The sequence below is a fragment of the Oryctolagus cuniculus genome, chromosome 3, assembly GCF_051225735.1.
Source record: "Oryctolagus cuniculus isolate XC-2025 breed Fujian yellow rabbit chromosome 3, ASM5122573v1, whole genome shotgun sequence".
In the NCBI taxonomy this organism is placed as follows: domain Eukaryota; kingdom Metazoa; phylum Chordata; class Mammalia; order Lagomorpha; family Leporidae; genus Oryctolagus; species Oryctolagus cuniculus.
Window position 1 is genome coordinate 33710584 of NC_142869.1, and position 6191 is coordinate 33716774.

The 6191-nt window shown below is 46.8% G+C and overlaps 1 pseudogene; it reads left to right on the top strand.

Moving 5' to 3' along the window:
• The first annotated feature begins 4408 nt into the window (after positions 1–4408).
• On the top strand, positions 4409–5522 carry LOC149127304 (large ribosomal subunit protein eL6 pseudogene; annotated as a pseudogene).
• The last annotated feature ends 669 nt before the right edge of the window (positions 5523–6191 follow it).

The following is a 6191-nucleotide window of genomic DNA, read 5'->3' on the forward strand; positions in this document are numbered from 1 at the left end:
CTAAGGCTCAGTCCTGCTGGGGACCCTCCCTGGAGCTGCACTGAAATAATGTGGTAGGAAACCGCCCGTCGTGCGACTGGGAGGCTAGGGAATTGTCTACCTCTCTGTGACCCTCATCTGCTGAGGGTCTGCACTGGGACACTGACCTCTCTGTCCTGGGCCTGAGGAAGCCCCCCTGGTATCTGAGAAAGCCCTTAGGAAGTGAAGCACCTGGGGCCGTGTATAAGGAATGATCGCTGGAGTGGCAGGTGACCTCGGAGTGGGCAGGTTGGTCTGTGGAGAGGCAGAAAGACTCTTCAGGGGATGCCGAGCAACACTGATAATGAAATATAATTTCTATGTTCTAAACAGTCAGCCAAATTGGCCACACGTACAAACACCTTATGCGAGGGCGTTTTTGAAAGAAGGCAGCAAAATAGTCTTGACAAAGTGCCAGAGTCCTAAATCTGAGTCACTGAAGGAGAAAGGACTCCAAGAGGGCTGAGGAGGTGGTGGAGAGGGCGGAGGGAACAAAAGTTAGAGGCGACCAGGAGCGGCAAGGGGGACATGAAAGATCAAAGTGTGGGGCAGGAGTGTGGAGCAGTGGTTAAGATGGCGCTGAGACACCTGCATCCCTTATGGGAGTGCTGCTTTGAGTCCAGCTTTGCTTTTGACTGAGCTTCCTGCTAACGTACACCCTGGAAAGCAGCAGGTAATGGCTCAAGGACTGGAGTCCTGTCAGCCACAGAGGAAGACAAAGAGTTCCAGGCTCCTGGTTTCATCCTGGCCCAGCCTTGGCTGTTGCCGGCATTTGAGGAGTGAACGAGTGGATGGAAGCTCTCTAAGTATTTCTTTATCTCTCTATCTCTTTACCTTTCAAATAAAATAAAATAAGTTTTTTTTTTTTAAATAAAAAAGTGTTCTCACTAGATTTTAAAAAAAATCAGGGTGTTCTCAGATGAGATTTCAAAGTGCTGTCTTATAGCCCATGTCTCTCTCTCTCTCTCTCTCTCTCTCTCTCTCTCTCTCTCTTTAAAAGATTTATTTATTTGAAAAGCAGAGTTACAGAGAGAGACAGAAAGAGAGATCTTCCATCTGCTGGTTCACTCCCCAAATAGCCACAACAGGTGGAGCTGGGCCAGTCTGAAACCAGGAGCCAGGAACTTCTTCTGGGTCTCACACATGGATGCAGGGGCCCAAGGACTTGGGCCATATTCTGACACTTTCCTAGGTGCCCTAGCAGGGAGCTGGACTGGAGTGAAGTGAAGCAGCCATGACCTGAACCGGCCCCCATATGGGGTGCTGGGCTGCAGGCGGCGGTTTTAGCCTCTACATCACAGTGCTGCCCCGCCCCCCCCCCACTGTCCTCTTACAGAGGGTAACAGTGAAACAAGCCCTGCCATTCTCTCTGATATTTCCTGCAGCTCCTTCTCCTCCTTCTCCCAGGACTCAGGAACGCATCCCTGAGCAGCCTGCCTAGCAGACCTTGACCACACTGTCTTCGGTTTTGCCCTCTTGCTGCCTTCAAACCAAACCTGTGACCTTCAACTCTGTGTACTTTAGGACGATTTCATTTCTATGAGGTTCCCAATGCAGAAATCCCTTTACCCCTCTCTCTCTTTCTCTCTCTCTCACACACACACACCAGTCTTCCAGATCATGCCCAAGCAAGTCTGAATCCTGGGTTGAACCAGTCTCAGTCCTTGAAGCAGGGATCCCCATTCCCACCCTGCTGGAAGGGTGGCAGGATCAGCCCCCGGGGCAGGTGGCTAATTGCTGCCTCCCTGAAGTACATCAACGTATCAGCAGTGCCATCAGCACTCCTGGAGACCAACCCTGCCATGAGCCAGAAAAAGCTGCTTTTCTGCCTGCTGGAAAATCTTTCTGAGACAAAGTCTGGTCCTCTTGAAGCATTAGCTAGGATTTTAGGCCATGGGAAAACTAATCATACTCCTGCACTGTGGGGCTCCACAAGGGGAAATGAGGAGAGCCGCTAAGTAGGTAACTGCAGTGTCTGAATGAACACACCAAGGCAGGCCACCAATTCCAGATCCCGCCTGAAGATGGGGAAGGAGTTCTTAATATTCCACCACACTCGCTTCTCAGAGATGCCGGCCCGGACTCGGTCAAAGTTTCCAACCATCTTAATTTCTTAATGACGTCTCTTGAGTGCTTACCAAGGTCTCTAGAGACTTCCTAGAATTTGGAGTATCTCATCCTGAAATGGCCACAGCCCCAGTCCTTCTTGCTCTGATTCCAGGGCTCACGTACTGGGTCACCTACTACCACTAAAATCCATTGTGACCGGGAAGGCAGGGGCAGGTAAAACACAACACAGTGGTCCAACCAGAGAGAACAGATGCAGCTGCCCACTGATGGCATTATCTTGTCCCTGGACCACACTGGTAAAGTGTTATCCCTAAGGTCTTACGACAGAAAGCTACTATCAGGATCCATGAACATCTTGTACACTTCATTACATTGAAAAGTATCCCTAAATCAGATGGGCTAACTTATGCTGCAACCACAAACAATCCCAACATGAGAGCTGCTTAATACAACCAAGACTTATTCTCACTCTCATTCCACGTCCATCAGACCTTGGCTGGATACTCTCACTCCAGGACCCAGGGGAAAAGGAACAGTCGCTCTTTGGAATACTGCCTGTCTCTGGGGCGGAGGAAAAGACAGAACATGTGTCAGACACTGAATTTTGAAAAATCAGAAAAAGGAAAAAGCATCTTCCTTCTTTACCTACAGAATACCTTTCCATTTCCAAAAAAAAAAAAAAAAATTAAAAAGTCAGCAAACCAACCTTTCTCCACTTGCTATTATTACTAGCATCTTTCTGTCAGCACCTGGTAGAAGTAAGTCAGCACTGTGCTTCTCACTGCCCTCCAATTAATGTTCAAATCATGCGATCTGGCTGCCCTTATTAAGGACACCAATGACTTCCTTTCCCATTCTACCCCCTACTGGTCATCTCTGAAACACATCGCTCTAATGGCTCTACTCCCCTTTTAATCTTTCGGGTTAGCATTTGGACATTGGAATATTTTAAATCCAGATATCATATGATTGACTCTGTTAATACTTCAGCATCACTGCTACCTAACAAGAACTTTTTTGGAAAACGTAACTGTCTTCCCGTGACCACATCAGACAAAAGTAACAGAAGCCTTTATTTATCTAACAGCCGGTACTTACTGAAATCTCCCCGACTGCCTCAAAGGCAGTCAGGATTCAAACAAGATCTACACATTTTAATCTGGTTATGACCTGTTAAATCTCTGCTCCCTTATATTTCTTTTATTTTATAATAGTCGCTCCTCTCCCCTCTCATCCTCGTATCATTGATTTGTTGGAGAATCAACAAATCTCCACAATGTTCCACATTTTGAACGTGGCTCATTGCTGTCTCCTAATGTCATTTAACTTCTCCTCTACCTCTGCATTTCCTGTAAATTGGTAGTTACATTTGGAGACTTGATTAGATTTGGTTCATTTTATTTTCTGCAGGAATATGCCACAGGTGATGCTGTGCCCTTTCTATTGTATCACATTAAGGGGCACAGAATGTCTGTTCATCCCACTTACAGTGAGGCTAAGATTGATCCATGGGTTCAGGCAATAAGACGATTTTCTCAATTGTAAACTTCCCCCGCCAACCTTTAATCTAATTGCTTTAGCACCCACTGAAGATTATTGCCTAGCTCCATTATGTCTTCAGGGGTCACAAAATAGTGATTTTCTAATGCTATCATTTTTTCTACAATTATTAGCTGGACTTTTAGTGTTAAGAACAACACTTCTTTATTAACTCTTTGAGAATCTTATAAGGCAGTGTGTACAGAAAATACAGGAAAAAAATGCTTAATTCCTTATTTTTGGAGTAATGAGACTAAATAAGTAATGATGCCCCACTAGTGTCCAGCTGGTGACCAATGTGTTTTTTCCCTTGAGTTCTTTATGAACTCATAGATTTTTAATCTATTTGATGGGTTGCAGTAATTATTTATCTTGACTCCTGCCCAAAATTCCTCTTTCCATACCAGAGAGAGGCCCTTTAAGATGGTTTTACAATAAAAAGGTTTATTTTATTTATTTGAAAGGCAGAGCTGCAGAGAAAGGAAGAAGCAGAGAGAGAGAGAGAGAGAGAGAGAGAGAGACCTTCTATCCCCTGGTCTACTCCCCAAATGGCTGTAACAGTCACAGATGGGCCAGGCTGAAGCCAGGAGCCAGGAGCTTCTTCCAGGTCTCCTATGTGGTTGCAGGGGCCCAAGCCCTTGGATGATGGTGCTTTCCCAGGCACATTAGCACAGACCTGGACCAGAAGTGGAACAGCCAAGACTCAAACCAGGACATATATGGGATGCCAGCGTAGCAGGCAGCAGCTGTACCCACTATGCCACAATGCAGGCCCCAAGATGGTTCTTTTATACTTTTGACTTGACCCATAACTTCTTCTTTTTTTTTTTTTAAGATTTATCTTTATTTATTTGAAAGACAGAGTTACAGAGAGAAGTAGAGACAGAGAGAAGTCTTCCATCCGCTGGTTCACTCTCCAAATGGCTGCAACGGCCGGAGTTGTGACGATTTAAAGCCAGGAGCCAGGAGCTTCCTCTGGGTCTCCCACGTGGGTGCAGGGGCCCCAGGACTTGGGCCATCTTCCTCTGCTTTCCCAGGCAATAGCAGAGAGCTGGATCGGAAGTGGAGCAGCTGGCACCAGAACAGTGCCCATATGGGATGCCAGCACTTCAGGCCGGGGCTTTAACCTGCTGCGTCACAGCACCAGCCCCTTGACCCATAACTTCCTTGTTTCCCAACCCAAGAAGGGGAAGCCTCATTGCGGCCGAAACCCTATGGGAGGAAGCAGCAGGTATTCCCCATCTGATGTGCATTCCAGGAAGGCCATGCACAAGAGGAAGCTCTCAGCTCTTCAATCCACGGTTAAAAAGAAGGAAGAGAAAGTTCTTGGTACTGTCACAAAACCAGCTGGTGGTGGCAAAATGCCTCGCTAGTACCCCACTGAAGATGCTCCTTAAAAGCTGCTGAGGGTTGGCAAAACACCCTTCAGTGAACACGTGAGGAACCTGCAGGCCAGCACACCCCCAGGGCCGTTCTGAACATCCTCCCCAGGCACCACAGCGGCGGGGGGGGGGGGTTGTCTTCCTGCAGCAGCTGAGCAGTGGCTTGCTACTTGTGACAGACCTCTTTCCCTCAATGGGGTTCCTCCGCGTAGAACACTCCAGAAATTTGTCATCACCACCTCCATGAAAATTGTCATCAGTAGTGTGAAATTCCCAAAACACCTCACTGATTCTTATTTCAGGACACAGCTGCAGAAGCCGAGACACCAGGAAGGTGAGATCTTTGACACAGAAAAAGAGAAAAATGAGATGACAGAGCAGCACAAGGTTGATCAGAAAACTGTGGACTTGTAAATTGGACCAAAAATCCAAGCTGTCCCTCTGCTCTGGGGATACCTGCAATCTGTTTTTGCTCTAACAAGTGGAATTTATTCTCACAGATTTGTGTTCTAAATTTCTTAGGAAGAATCTAATTAAGTAAGTAGTAACAAAAGCCAAAAAAAAAAAAAAAGTTATGAAGGAGTGAGTGTTAAGATGTCCCTTGGGAGTCTGCGGGCCATATAAGAGTGCCTGGGTTCAAGACTTGGTTCCATTTCTGGTTCTAGATTTCTACAAATGTGCAGCCTGGGAGGCAGGAGATGCCTCAAGTAGTTTGGTCCCTTCCACGCATGTGAAAGAGCTACACTGTGTTCCTAGATCCCAGATATCTGGAAGCACTCTCTATCTCTATCTGTATCTACATCTCTATTTATCTAAAATAAATTTTAAAAGTTGGGATGGGGGGCAGCGGTGTTGTGGTGTAGCTAGTAAAGCCACCGCCTGCAGTGCCAGCATCCCCTTTGGATGGTTTGTGTCCTGACTGCTCCACTTCCGATCCAGCTCTCTGCTACGGCCTGGGAGAGCAGCAGAAGATGGTGCAAGTACTTGGGCCCCTGCACTCACATGGGAGACCCAGACAAAGCTCCTGGCTCCTGGCTTTGGATTGACCCAGCTCTGGCCGTTGCGGCCATTTGGAGAGTCAACCAGCAGATAAAAGACCTTTCTCTCTCTGCTTCTGCCTCTGCCTCTCTGCAACTCTGCCTTTCAAATACATAAATCTTTTTTTAAAGATTTATTTTAAAT